At 50.2% G+C, this 15,218-nt stretch overlaps 1 long non-coding RNA gene across 1 annotated transcript; it reads left to right on the forward strand.

Annotated features, from left to right (window-relative positions):
* The first annotated feature begins 2,374 nt into the window (after nt 1–2,374).
* LOC142481417 (uncharacterized) lies at nt 2,375–14,834 on the forward strand. Its single transcript, XR_012795769.1, has 3 exons — nt 2,375–4,312; nt 14,477–14,661; nt 14,767–14,834. It is a non-coding gene; the product is annotated as an uncharacterized LOC142481417 (long non-coding RNA).
* Nucleotides 14,835–15,218: the final 384 nt, after the last annotated feature.

Below are 15,218 nucleotides of genomic sequence, written 5' to 3' on the forward strand. Positions count from 1 at the left end.
GGACACAGCATGGGAAGAGGGGCACAGAGTGGGGGGGGGAGAGAGAGACACAAAGAATGGGGGGAGAGAGACAGAGAATGGAGGAGAGACAGAGAAAGGAGGGGAGAGAGAGAGACAGAGAATAGGGAGAGAGAGACAAAGAATGGGGGAGAGAGAGACAGACAGAGAATGGAGGGGAGAGAGAGACAAGAATAGGGGGTGGAGGGAGAGAGACAGAATGGGGGGGGAGAGCATGGAGGGTAGAAAGAGAGAATGGGGGAGGAGAGAGAGAGAATGGGGGGACAGAGAGCCGAGAATGGGGGGGGAGAGAGAGACGAGAATGGGGGGGGAGAGAGAGCTGAGAATGGGGGGGGAGAGGGGGTGAAGAGAGAGAATGGGGGGGAGAGAAAATGGGGGAGAGAGAATGGGGGGAAGAGAGAGAGAGAATGGGGGGGGGAGAGAGAGAATGGGAGAGAGAGATGGAATGGGGGGAAGGGAGGGGGGACAGAATGGGAAGAGAGCATGGGGGGAGGAGAGAGAGAGAGAATGGGGGAGGAGAGAGAGAATGGGGGGTTTCACAGAATTGGAGAAGACACAGAGAATGGGGGAGAGAGACAGAATGGAGGGGAGAGAGAGAGACAGAGAATGGGGGAGGGGAGAGAGACAGAGAATGGGGGGGAGAGAGAGAGACAGAGAATGGGGGGAGAGAGAGAGAGACAGACAGAGAATGGGGGGGGAGAGAGAGACAGACAGACAGAGAATGGGGGGAGAGAGAGAGACAGAGAATGGGGGGAGGAGAGAGACAGAGAATGGGGGGGGGGAGAGACAGAAAATGGAGGAGAGACAGAGAATGGGGGAGAGGAGAGGGAGGGAGAGAATGGGGGAGAGGAGAGGGAGGGAGAGAATGGGGGAGAGGGAGAGAAAGCGAGAGAATGGGGGGGAGACACAGAGAATGGGGGAAGACACAGAGAATGGAGGGGAGAGATAGACAGACAGAGAATGGGAGGGGAGAGAGAGACAGAGAATGGGGGGGGGGGGAAAGGCACAGAGAATGGGGTAGAGAGAGAGACACAGAGAATGGGGGGGAGAGAGACAGAAAATGGGGGGGAGAGAGAGAGAATGAGAGGGAGAGAGGGAGGGGAGAGGGGAGGAGAGAGAAAGGAGAGGGGGGAGAGAGCGAGAGAATGTGGGGGGAAGAGAGAGAGGGGAAGAGAGAGGAGAAGAGAGAGAGAGGGGAGGAGAGAGGGGAGGAGAGAGAATGGGGGGAGAGAGAGAGAATGAGGGGAGGGAGAGAGAATGGGGGGAGAGAGAGAGAGAATGAGGGGGGGAAAGGCACAGAGAATGGGGTAGAGAGAGAGACACAGAGAATGGGGGGGAGAGAGAGAGACAGAAAATGGAGGAGAGACACAGAATGAGAGGGAGAGAGGGAGGGGAGAGGAGAGGAGAGAGAAAGGAGAGGGGGGAGAGAGCGAGAGAATGTGGGGGGAAGAGAGAGAGAGGGGAGGAGAGAGGGGTGAGAGAGAGGGGAGGAGAGAGAATGGGGGGAGAGAGAGAGAATGGGGGGAGAGAGAGCGAATGAGGGGCGGGGGAGAGAGAGAGAGAGAATGGGGGTAGAGAGAGAGTGGGGGGAGGGGGGCGAGAGACAGGGAAGTGTGGAATGAGAATGTAGGGGTGGGGAGAACGAGAATAGAGGAATATGGGGGGAGGGAGAGAGAAAGGGGTGTGTGTGAGAGAAGGGGGGACAGAGCGGGGTAGAGACAAAGGAGAAAGGGCGCAGTTGGTGATATCATTTGTTTTATAAAAATTTTTTATAATGTGTCCCGGTTTTTACTTTTGTAAATCTGGTCACCCTATCCTTCTACTACTGGAGTAAGCCCTGGTAAGGGCAGGCGCCAGTAGTGACCATGGGTTTTTCCCCCTCACCAAGCCCCGCCTCTGTGATAGAGGCAGGCCCCTGGCTCTGTGCAGGCCTAGACAGAGAGGAGGTCCTGCTGACATCATAGGGGGCGGGGCTGTGTCTATTTAGTGGGCTGTCCTGTGGGTGTGTGGGAGAGAGGTCTGAGTGCAGCTCGGGAAGAATACTGTTTAATAAGAATAGATATGACACGGCCTTCTCCTGCCGGCTCCTCTTAGTTTTATTTCCCCTTCTGTTATCCATATTCTGTATGTCCGGCTACAGGAAGGGTCAGGAGACAGGGAGGACAGAGGCAGGAGAAACCCACCTGGCTCCGGCCTTGCTTGTCCCTACTAATACAAACATACAACCCTTCACTCAATAACATAGCCCTAATCCCATGTGACAAGGAGGGGTAGGACAGGCACTGCTATCCTTCCTCTGCCATATAGGATGGGATCCCCCCCCCCCCCCCCCCCATGCTGTGACTCCTGTATGGGATGATACACTGGGCGAGATGCTGCAGGAGAGGAGGAAGCAATCAGAGGTCTCTCCCCCTCCCCCTGGGTATCACTGCAGCTTTCTGCCTGTCTGGGAGTCACAGCTCGCAACTATCGTCTGTGCAAGTCTGTATAGTAAAGATGGAGAGATGACCACGTGTCTGGATAATAGTTATTTTGCCCATTACTGCACTGTATGTGTTTGGTGGGGTGGGGGGAGCTGTATTGATGTAAATGTAGGCCATGTTTTTGTTTTTTTAAATACAGGATTGGTACAGCAGGCCAGCGGGGACCCACGGGGACAACCCAAGGACCCCCAGACTCCCACAGGGACCACCTGAGGACCCACGAAGGACACCTGCGGGGAAGAACTGGTGGCCCCACAGCTGTGGGGGCCCCAGCCACCCGAGGGCCCCCCAGACACCCGTGGGAACCACCCGAGGGCCCCTAGACACCTGTGGGAACCACCCGAGGGCCCCTAGACACCTGTGGGAACCACCTGAAAGCTCCCAGACAACCGCGTGGATGCCATTGGTGCCCACGGACACCCGCGGGGACCACCTGGAGGCCCACGGAGCCTAGCGGGGACAACCCGAAGTCCCCCAGACACCGGTGGGCACCCCCCAGAGTGAACTGTGGAACCTGCGGACACCCATCTGGACCACCGGGGACCCCTGCTGGACTGCGGTATTAATCCTGTGTGTAAAAAAAATAATGGTTTTATGAATATTGTAATGGTTTATTAGGGACCTAGGAGTGGATAGTGAGGCTGTTATGTGTATTTTTGTTTATTGTGGGTAGTGGGGGTGGGTGAATGGGGTATTGGCCCCAAGGAAGTGTGTTTAGGCCTACCGGGTAAGGGGGTAGCGGGAGGGATTAACCCCTTCATTACCTTAGCGGTATTATCTGCTAAGGTAAAGAAGAGGTTAAGTCATCCCGCAACCCCCTGGCAAGGCCTAAATACCCACCCAGGGCCAAATACCACCTTCACCCACCCCCGCTACCCGCAATAAGCCTGGCACGGGTATATAACCCCTTCATTGCCTTGGCGGTAATGAAGTTGCCTGTAAATGCATTTTTTATGCATGGGATTCATGCCGGGGGTCTCTGGTGCTGATATTAATGGATATCAGCTCTGGGACACATGCATTTTATTTTCATCGCAGCTTCACCCCACCTTCTTGCCAACTTTTGTGGTGGGACAATTTGGAGAAGAAACAGCAATTTTAAAGTGGCGATCAGCCGCAATAAGCTGATCAGGGCTTATAGAATTGAGCGTGTTTGAAAAACTGGCGATCAGTGCCGAAAAGTGGCTTATCACCGCGCGTCTGCCGATTTGTAATTTTTATTTATTTATTTCTTTTTTGGCAAAAAAACCTGTAATTTTTGCTCTTATCGCCAGCTTCTCTGGGCTTACTGAATCGCTGTAGGCTTTTTTGGCGATAAGCTGGTGATAAGTGTCTTATCGCTGCTTACTGCATGAGGGCAAAATTGAAGCGTTTCATTCCGTTAGGAACTTTATCAAAGTAAAGATAAAGTTCCTAACGGAATGAAACGCGTCAGAGAAGGTGAATCTCTGTGATGTCCAGCACCAAGATTTGAATAAATATTGATTTTAATTCATCTATGGCTGAGTTCCTTCGTTTGCAGTGACCGCCGAAGTTTTCTTCAATTTTGCTGATTCTACCCTCACGGCTGGGGCGCGCTAAGGATCCCCTGCACTACGGAGCAGACGCCACGATACCCCCTCCCCTTGCAGTCACGGGGTTAGCCGGCATTCGTGATGCGTCCTGTGTAATCTTCCCGGACTCACCAGGCTGGCGACGGCGATGACGTCATTCGGAGGCGCCGCACACGTGGAGTAATGCCGGGAGTTCAACGGAGCAAGCAGTGAAGACACCAGGCGGGTTAAGGGCAGCAGGCATCGGTTGGCTTATACGTGAGTACAGGAGAGGAGTTTCTAAACAAAGCTTCTCATCCTGTCTCCTTACGAACCCCTGCACAACGGCCCCCCCCCCTAAGGTTTATAAGTCTGCATAATTGTTGCTTCAATTATATATTCAACGCTTCATATATTGATTGCAGTGGGATCACTTTCTTTCTTTTTTCCACCAAGTTTCAAAGTATACCAAGGTGCAGCATTTGACCCATATCTACATATACACTTTTTAGAGCACCGAACATCATGGGGTTTACTCCCCTTATTCTATATACTGCATGAGGGCCTTAGGGAGTATTTGTTCCTATAAAGCAGGGGTGGGGAACGTCCGGCCCGCGAAAATCATTTGGTCCGGCCCCCGGGAAGCAAGCCTGCAAGAATGGTTTAAACAAAAAAAACTCCCCCTCTCCTGATTGGCTGCCCGTGCTGTCACTCTGCCAAGATTTGTTTTTTGGCCCACCTATTCATACATGGAGCAAGTGTAGGGTGCAAGCCGGGCCTCCCCTTCCCTCAGCACTGCCCCCCTCCCTTCTCTCCTCCAGTAATGCCGGGCCTCCCCTTCCCTCAGCACTGCCCCCCTCCCTTCTATCCTTCAGTAATGCCGGGCCTCCCCTTCCCTCAGCACTGCCCCCCTCCCTTCTCTCCTCCAGTATTGCCGGGCCTCCTCTTCCCTCAGCACCGCCCCCCTCCCTTCTCTCCTCCAGTAATGCCGGGCCTCCCCTTCCCTCAGCACTGCCCCCCTCCCTTATCTCCTCCAGTAATGCCGGGCCTCCCCTTCCCTCAGCACCGCCCCCCTCCCTTCTCTCCTCCAGTAATGCCGGGCCTCCCCTTCCCTCAGCACTGCACCTCTCCCTTCTCTCCTCCAGTAATGCCGGGCCTCCCCTTCCCTCAGCACTGCCCCCCTCCCTTCTCTCCTCCAGTAATGCCGGGCCTCCCCTTCCCTCAGCACTGCCCCCCTCCCTTCTCTCCCCCAGTAATGCCGGGCCTCCCCTTCCCTCAGCACTGCCCCCCTCCCTTCTCTCCTCCAGTAATGCCGGGCCCTCCCCTTCCCTCAGCACTGCCCCCTCCCTTCTCTCCTCCAGTAATGCCGGGCCTCCCCTTCCCTCGGCACTGCCCCCCTCCCTTCTCTCCTCCAGTAATGCTGGGCCCTCCACTTCCCTCAGCACTGCCCCCCTCCCTTCTCTCCTCCAGTAATGCCGGGCCTCCCCTTCCCTCAGCACTGCCCCCCTCCCTTCTCTCCTCCAGTAATGCCGGGCCTCCCCTTCCCTCAGCACTGCCCCCCTCCCTTCTCTCCTCCAGTAATGCCGGGCCTCCCCTTCCCTCAGCACTGCCCCCCTCCCTTCTCTCCTCCAGTAATGCCGGGCTCCTTAGGCTCCGCCCCTGTGTCCCTCCCTTTAGGCTCCGCCCCTGCCAGTCTCATCTGCACTGGCTACCTATGCAGCTCCAGCAGCCCATCCACGGGCCCCAGGTAACCCACATGCCCCCTTATAGCCCCTCCCAGACACCTTACCCACCCCAAGGGGGGAAAGGCCTTATTTTTGAGTGTGTTTGCAGAGGTGGGCTTATTGTGTGTGTGTCACTGTGTGTCACTGTGTGTGTGTCACTGCGTGTGTGTGTGTGTGTCACTGTCTGTGTGTGTGTGTGTCTCACTGTCTCTGTGTGTCTCACTGTCTCTGTGTGTGTGTGTGTGTCACTGTCACTGTGTGTGTTACTGTGTGTGTGTGTCACTATCTGTGTGTGGCAGCAGCCGCCTGAGGTGATGAAGGACCTGAGTATCACCAGAGCGGCTCAGGTAAGCAGCGCTCCGGGGGGGACAGGGTATAAGAGGAGTGGGGCTTGGGGGATGGGGGGGAGGGGGTATAAGAGGCTTGGGGGATAGAAGAACGAGTCTGCGGAGGGAGAAACACCTCACTACCGTCTCTCCTCCTCCCCACACCGGGCAGCAGCTGCGGAGGAGAGCACCTGCTCCGCAGTGCCGCAGTGTAAGAGGAGAGGGAGCTATGCAGGGCCCTGACAGGGGAAGGTCAGGAGGGCCATGGGACACCACAAGGCCTGATGCCTAATCCCAGCATCATTGGTCTCCTTGACTTCAATACATGTTGTATGATTAACTTTTGCAGACACCACCCCCCCCCAATGATCTGTGCCCCATAAAATGACTCAGTGTGATCTAAGCTGTCAGACCGTCCCTCATGCATCTCAAATTGCCACTTCTTGCAGCTGATTGTCATTCTTGTTTAGAGAGTGTCTGAAAGTGAGTGAGAGAGTGTGTATGAGTGAGAGGGTCTGAGAGTGTGTGATTTCCCACCCCCCCTGCTCCGATTTGTGTGTGTGAGAGAATACAGACACCAACCCACAATCAGTCATACAGTAGTCACCCACCACCCAAGTGTCAGTCAGTCACCCAAGTGTCAATCAGTCAGTCACCCAAGTGTCAGTCAGTCAGTCAGTCACACAAGTGTCAGTCAGTCACCCAAGTGTCAGTCAGTCACCCAAGTGTCAGTCAATCAGTCACACAAGTGTCAGTCAGTCAGTCAGTCACACAAGTGTCAGTCAGTCAGTCAGTCACACAAGTGTCAGTCAGTCACCCAAGTGGCAGTCAGTCACCCAAGTGGCAGTCAGTCAGTCACACAAGTGTCAGTCAGTCAGTCAGTCACCCAAGTGTCAGTCAGTCAGTCACACAAGTGTCAGTCAGTCACACAAGTGCCAGTCAATCAGTCACCCAAGTGTCAGTCAGTCAGTCACACAAGTGTCAGTCAGTCAGTCACTCGTGTCAGTCAGTCAGTCACCCAAGTGTCAGTCAGTCAGTCACCCAAGTGTCAGTCAGTCTGTCAGTCAGTCACACAAGTGCCAGTCAGTCACACAAGTGTCAGTCAGTCAGTCAGTCACACAAGTGTCAGTCAGTCAGTCATCCAAACCTGGAAAACCAGTTGCGAGTTGCAACATCATCAATACCAGCTAACATCACACGCCTCACCAAAGAGAAGCAGTTCCAGTTAATTGAATGTTTGACCAAATATAGCAGGCTAATTTTTAAGTTGATCATTTTGTATGGCCCGCGAATGATGTTATAAATATCCAAATGGCCCTTGGCAGAAAAAAGGTTCCCCACCCCTGCTATAAAGTACACCAAGTTTGGCATAGGATTTGGATGTCAGGGTATCAATGTGCAACCCAAATGTTAAATGGGAGTTGAACTATATGCCCAGATATTTCAAACCAGTAACAGGGGCTAGGATGGTATTAGAGTTGGTTTTTATCTGAAGCTCTGTCATTGGAAGCGTTAGCAATTTAGCTCTGGTCCCAAATACCATTGTTACAGTCTTGTCAGTGTTTAAAATCAGTTTGTTTTAGGAAATCCAGTTTCAAGTCTCAAAAAATCAGATTGAAGTATGTGTTCAAGGTCAGAGAGGCGAGGGCTGCGTGCATATAGGATAAGATCTAAGGCCTCTCACAATAACCCGTTAGGAATATTAATTCCTCATCTATCCGACATAAGTATAAAATATACTCTACCAAGACCCCTAATACAGAGTTACCCACCTTATACGGGATCAGCTGCCAGACGAGTACAGTAAATGTATCTTATTTCTTTTGCCACTGGAGGGCAGCGTGGAGTTGCAAGGAGTGGCGCCCGTAAGGACGACGTGCCAGTTAGGCGGAAGGAGAAGCGCACACACTTTTATGTGAAACGGATATATTTGGGGAGGGATTTAGTAGTTTGAGTAAGAAAATTAACCATTTAAATATGCACAGATTTTATCCCACTTTTGGAAATTAGGGATGTTGCCTAAAAGTTTGAGAATGCATAGAGTGCCACCCATGGGCTTTAATGAAGCAGCATTTGTGGGCTAAAGGGAACAGCATTCTGTATAAAGGTATTTTGGACTCGATATAAATAATTGATGCCAAAAACTAATATTACACTGGCGACACACTTTATTCGAGCTCGGCTAGTCCCACGAATTCGGGTATACCCGGGTGTATTGAGGTTTGTGACTGTTTTCTGCCCGAGTGCATTGAGGTATTTTCTAGGCAGGGATTGAAGTATTTTATTCCCGCTGGCTGCAATACTGCACAGTATATATATATATACTGCATTACAATTCATGAATTTATGCCATCTGGTAGACACGCGAAGCATTGCAGCCTATTAAATCCTAATCATTATCATTTAACAGATCAGCCGCCCGTCAGCCAGGCATGAACCCAGGCTGGGAAGGCAAACGCAACGGGGCTTGTCAGAGGTGAGGAGCGGCGTATTCCAGGTATCTGCCAGGTACATACTGGGTATTTCCTCGAATAAAGTGTGTCGGTGCAGTAAGTAAATTGAGAATGGAAAAATCTTCAACACAAACGTACAGAATGTGATATTCTGAGAGATCTGACAGATGTTATCAAATCCCACAATGAATATATAAAAAATGTCTGTATAGAACGAGTCAAACAAGAATATGCCAATAAAACGTTTAATTGGGAGATACAGGGGCCACAATTCAGGTCATTTAGCTGAAAGAAGAGAAGCCGGTCAGCCAGTAGAGCAGGTCAGCCGGTCAGCCAGAAGAGCAGGTCAGCCGTTCAGCCAGTAGAGCAGGTCAGCCGGTAGAGCAGGTCAGCCGGTCAGCTCTGAGATCAGCATTACTTATATCCCCTAAACGTTGTCCCCTGCATGTAATGCTCCAACACAGCCTACACTGCATATACTGTACCTGAGATACTTAACCCTTTCTTTTCGCTCGACTCTAATCTGAATGATTTGCTAATTGGTTTGTAATTAGAGAGATATTTGTAGCAGAATCCCATGTATGTTCTTTTTACCTTTTTAGATACCGTTTTGTGTAATAAAAGATATGAGATCAGAGGGGCTTCCTGTTTGCACTCGTGTTTTGGCAGAAGTGTATATGTGACCCTATAAATCTCCCTCACACCCGGGCTTTTTCCAGCGTGACACTAGTGCAGCGTCCTGGGGAAGAATCACTGAGCTGTTAGCAATAGATACAACGGACAGAAAAGACACTACACATAGGTTTGATTAAAGAGAGTATTTTATTTAAATAATTAATCTCTTTGCTGGGAGGGGCCTGCAGCACATTGCGGAGCGATATAGTAACACGCAGAGCAATGCACTGCAGGCCCCTCCGGCAGCGAAGGGGTGAAGACCAATGCAGGGTGTATAAAGATCTCACTGATAATTCATGCACAAAGGGCAGTTTGTTGCTGTGATCCAGAGGAAGGCGAAACATAACCCCTGCTGTGCAATGGGGGAAAAAAATTCCTTCCTGACCCCATTAAATGGCGATCGGATGGTCCCTGGATCACTGCGCAGTGAGATCAGATGGAGCAGCACAGATCAGCGTTGTTATACACAGGGGCACACTCAGTATATAGAGATGCGGGTGATGGGGCCCTTGTGCCCCTGTGTATAACTCACCTGCTCCCCCATCCCCCTGCATATCTATCCCATTCGCCCCTTTTCCTCCCGCATACCTCGCAGGGCCGGCCGTCCATTAGGCGGTCGCCTAGCGCGCAGAGGTCCTAGGGGCGCATTAATAATCATTATTATTTTTTCCTCTTATTATTTCTAATTTATTTATCTTTTTTTTAAAATTATTCTTTTTTTTATCCAGTATTTTGGCGCCCTTTTATTTTTATTTTGTGTCGCGCTGGGGTGCGGTCGCACCCCCTGCAGCCCCGATAGCTACGCCACTGTTTATTTTATTATTTTATTTATCTTATTATTTTTTATACAACTGGGGCACAAATTTTAAGTTTCGCCTCGGGCGCATGAAACCCGTGCTCCGGCCCTGCTCCTTGTTCTCTCTCTCCCTCTCACGCCCAATATCCCTATCTCCCTCTACTACCTGCCCCTCCCGCAGCCTTCCTGATCTTATCTGCCTCTCCTGCGGTCAAACCAACTTCTCAGGGCCCCTAGAATACCCCTGTATCTACGCCCTGGCTCCTCTGCTACCTGCTCCTGGCTTCTTCTCCGCCTAAAAAAGGTGAAGCAGCAGATCTGTCCGCACCTCTCGTATTCTCCTACCTGCTCCCGGGGTCTTCTCCGCCTAAAAAAGGTGAAGCAGCAGATCCGGCCACACCTGTCGTATGCTCCATGGTCATCGTACACCACGTCTGCGTCATCGGCCGCCTTGTAGCCCACCTCATTGTTCCACTTGACGCCCGCTTTGTCGTATGCCTCGTCGTCCGCCTCGTAGCCCGCCTCGTCGTCTGGTGGCACAAAGGGCACCACCTTCGTGCGTGTCCTGATCTGCAGGAGACATGACGTGTTTGTAACCAGGGACAGTGATACTCTGTATCGCAAGAGCTCCTGTGCCACTTATACCCCATCCCCAATACCACGTTATACCGCCCTCCACAGGGCAAATACCCGTTATACCCACCTCCCCAGGCCCAGTACCCAGTTATACAACCCTCCCAAGGCCCAGTACCCGTTATACCCACCTCACCAGGCCCAGTAGCCATTATATACCCCTCCCCAGAAGGTCATGTTTCTATTTATCAAAAATACATTGAGTTACCTCTGGTTTTCAGGCATGTCCTGGGGGAGTTATCACAGAGACACAGAAACGTCGCTGAGTTTGGTGAGTAACTCCCTTAACCTCTCAGCAGTTGAATTCCCCATTAGGCGCTTAGCACGTTAAAAACAAGCGTTGCTATTTCTCTGCATGAAGTTGCAGGTAATTGGAAGAGTTACACAGTGACGGCTATTTCATCACTCACCTTCTTCCCCCGAAACGGTCTTTTCTGTCTTATTTCCGGCTTCACATCGGATATCCATATCCATTCTTGGCCTCTGATCTGTATGCAGGACAATGCTTTAAGACAGGGTTGCACAACCTTTTCCCCCTGCTCCCCCCTCCACCTTCCCCACCTTGTCTCCGACGTTCTGATGTAACGACGTCATGTGATATCACGTTGCTATGGCAATGCTATATCATGTGACGCCACGTTGCTGTCGCCAGAAGCCGCCGGAGACAAGGAAAGGGAACTTACAGAGGCCTTGCGCGCGATCTCCGGCATTTAATTTAAATGCTGTGGGGAAGAGCGAGGGGCCTCTGTAAGCGCCGAGCCCCTCCTCCCAAGAAAATGTCGTGCCCCTCGATTTGCGCACCCCTGCTTTAAGAGATATTCTGGGACCCTCCAACTCCTCCATCGGACCCTTTCTCATATTGACTGACCTTGCAGTGCTCTGCACTGACTTGCACTGACCTGCTATGGTGCCTCTCAAAATACCATGCTAACTCATTCTGAACATACATGTGTCCTTTCTACATGTTACTCAGCTTGTATGGGCCACAGACAGCTTTCCCGGGGTCCAGGACTAGTTTCCACCGGAGACACTCACCCATGGGTCGGCGACTTTGCGAGAACCCACCCCCCCCCCCAACCTGTTTTCTCTTGCACTGCCATAGACAACAACATTTCGGCCTGCTGGTCTTTCTCAGGTAAAGTGGCTAAACCCACTAAATCCAGCAAAGAAAGGCCAGCAGCCGAAACATTGTAGTCTGTGGCACAATAAATTATCTTTTTTTATTCAAATCCGTGTGCCCTTTCCCATCAATCATATTGTATCCATTGGACGAAATGCCGGTCTTCCCTGAGACTAAGGGGCACCGGTAAAAGTATCACTACTTATTGTTTTTTTTTGGGTTTGCAGCAAATCCCCATCATTTTTGCGTTCTCTTGCTCTGCCCCAATCTGACACACCACCTTGCTCTCTCACCCCCCTCTTAGACTCCCCCGTCACCCTTTCCTTCCTCAAAGGTTGTCCTTTAATCAGATCTTACCCAAATTGTCTCCATCTCCCTTGGAAATGTTCTGTCTTTAAGCTGTGCGGCTCCTCTTGATCCGAACTTTCTTAGCTTTAGGTTTCGGCTCCGAGGGTCTAAAAAATAAGCGACTCCGAAAAGATGTGAAATATGCGCACGGGTCCTAATGGGGCACTGAGGGGGAGACTTAAATACTAGTAAATATAATCTACTGTGCTAACAAATATAATCTATTAACTAACAAATATAACTTATTAAACTAAGAAATATAATTTATTAAACTAACAAATATAACTTATTAAACTAAGAAATATAACTTATTCAACTAAGAAATATAATTTATTAAACTTAGAAATATAATCTATTAAACTAAATAAATATCTATTCAACTAAATAAATATCTATTCAACTAAATAAATATAATCTATTTAAAAACAATACAATAAAAAGCTGGAGAAAAGATACGTCAACCAAGCCACAGATGTGATGCCAATGAGCGTTGAACTCCTTGCAGATCCACCGTCAGCTGGTTGTGGCAGAAAGTGGTGACATACAGTAGAACAGAGTGGTTGAGCTGTAACCACGGCAGTCAGGTCAGAAATCAACACAATATTTTTTGAAATTTAGAATGAGAATGTTCAGTATGTCACATTCTGGGCTCAGACTCTGAGCCCTGTCACATGTTAGCAGCTTGTGATAATAGAAGGTATCCATATACTGGGATGTGATAAGAAACATGAAGGTCATTTTATACTGGGTCCCATAACCTGCTTTATATGAAGTATCATTTTACACTAATTAGTAGAGATGTTACATTTTGAAAAATAGCACTTCTGGCGGCATTGTTCATTTTCTCTACAAATGATAAATGAAAAAGTTGGATAAAACGTTATATGTGTGTGTGAGCGCGCAATATATATAGAGGTATCAGTACCGTGTTAGCCGAGCTTCAATAATCAAAAAATAAATACAGAGGCGGCACATTTTATTTGAGTGCGGCTAGCTCCGCAAGCCTTGGGATGCCCCGGCATGCTAGCCGCACTCCCTCGGCGATGACGCGCGGTCACGCGTCATCGGGAGCCTGCGCCCCCTGTACGCGCGTCCAGGGCTCCCCGAGGGAGCCCTGGTGTCCCGCGATGTGGGGGACGGCGGCAGGGGGTTCCGGGAGACCCGGCGGACCCGGCGAGCGGAGGGAGAAAGCCCCGATCGGAGGGCGCTCCTCCGTGGCTTCGGCGCGCGCCAGGCACATCCCGGCGCGCGCCTGGTTACTGCTGCGGCCGAGACCGGGCAAATGCTCAAATAAACTCGGCCGCAGCAGTAGATGATACCGTTCTGTGGCTAACGAAATGCTTTTATTTGTGCGAGCTTTCGAGATACACTGATCTCTTCTTCCGGCGATGTTACAATGAATGAAGCAAGCAAAAGGTATACTTAAAAACAGTGTCTCTTGGAATGTTATCTGTGCTGGTCCTTCCCCCGGTGTGGATGTGTTTTATGCCTAGAGGTGTCAAAAGGTTCCTGAAAGCAAGTGATGAAAGAGTGTGTATGTGTATCAGTGTGAATGAAAATGAATGGAGAGCCCACAGTATATACAGTGCTTTACAAAAGGTGTGTGTGGAGTGGGAGTGGATATAAATGGTGTGGGTGGGTGTGGAAATGTGAGAGTTTGTAGCACAACTAAAAGTGTGTGTGGATACTTTGTGGTCCTTTTTTGTGTATAGGGATGGAAAAACAGTATTTGTATGTGTAAGAGACAGCTGTGTGTGCATACATATAGCACAGTATGTTAAATTACGCCGCGGGGTCATGTGACGTCACCCTCGTCAAATGCCGCTGCAGGTCACGTGACGCCGCATCAAGGTAGGGGGGGGGGGGCACGAGCACCAGCAGAGGGAAGGCAGGGGGGCGAGCTGCAAAAGTTTATGCTCCCCTGGTATAACCAATAAATAATATAGCTGATATAGCAATTTGGTTGTGGCTAGAGAGAGATTATAATGGCAGTGAGAATTAGTGGTCAGAATTAATAACAGTGCAATTACTAAAAAGTAGCTGTAATAAAATAATAATAAACACTATGCCTAAACACAATAAAAGTCCAGAAACCTAGCTCTAATAGCTATGTTATAACTCAATCATAAAAGGATCCAATTCGGGCATCCTCTGGAGCCCTGGCAGCTCTCTTCAGGGAAACAACCACCTCCTCGATAGATACCTAAACAAAAAAAAGAAGAGAAAGCGCCCGCTCCATGTGTAAATTCGGTTTAACAATTTCATTTCCTGGACAAGATAAAAATAGCAAACTCACAAACATCCGTTTGGTAAAAGCATTGTGTGAGACAGGCTCGTGCTCCGTGGTAATCCGGTGGTCAATCCGCAGCTCCAGACTTTGGACGATGACCGGGAAACTCGATAGGCTGCGCCCCTCGCAGTGTGGTCCTCCAGCAATCTGTGGTATGTTGTGGTTCCACTGTAAATCCGGCGTCTCGTCTTGGTCGCGTACCAACTTCCCTTCCGGCGTCAGGACGTATAGTGTGGCAATAGCAACGAGAAGAAAGTACTGAGGTGGGGTTGGATCCCCCTCGGTTATTTCTTGTTTTATTAATAAATAATTTACTATATTTTAATCTCTGGTGCGCATTGTGTGCATTTTTCTTCTTGTCTGCACAGTGCTTCAGATGCTGCATCTGAAAAAATGCCGGTGGATCGGGATGTGAGGTAGGGAAGTGACGTCCGCGCCGGAACGTTATTGCCACGCCTCCAAATATTTATTGCCACGCCCCCAATCGCACCCGCTGCATACCCTGCAAAGCCATAAAAAAGCTCAGGCTTCAGCAAGTGTATTGCAGCGTGTGTGCCTTCCCTCCGTCTGAAATACTATAGACGCAGCCTTATCGACGCTTACTAAATAGGCCCGTGTCTCTCTCTCTCTCTCTGTGTCTCTGTCTCTCTCTGTGTGTCTCTGTCTCTCTCTGTGTGTCTCTGTCTCTCTCTGTGTCTCTGTCTCTCTGTGTCTCTGTCTCTCTCTGTGTGTCTCTGTTTCTCTCTGTGTGTCTCTGTTTCTCTCTGTGTGTCTCTGTTTCTCTCTGTGTGTCTCTGTTTCTCTCTGTGTGTCTCTGTTT

Source organism: Ascaphus truei, unplaced genomic scaffold, assembly GCF_040206685.1.
Source record: "Ascaphus truei isolate aAscTru1 unplaced genomic scaffold, aAscTru1.hap1 HAP1_SCAFFOLD_2629, whole genome shotgun sequence".
Lineage (NCBI taxonomy): Eukaryota > Metazoa > Chordata > Amphibia > Anura > Ascaphidae > Ascaphus > Ascaphus truei.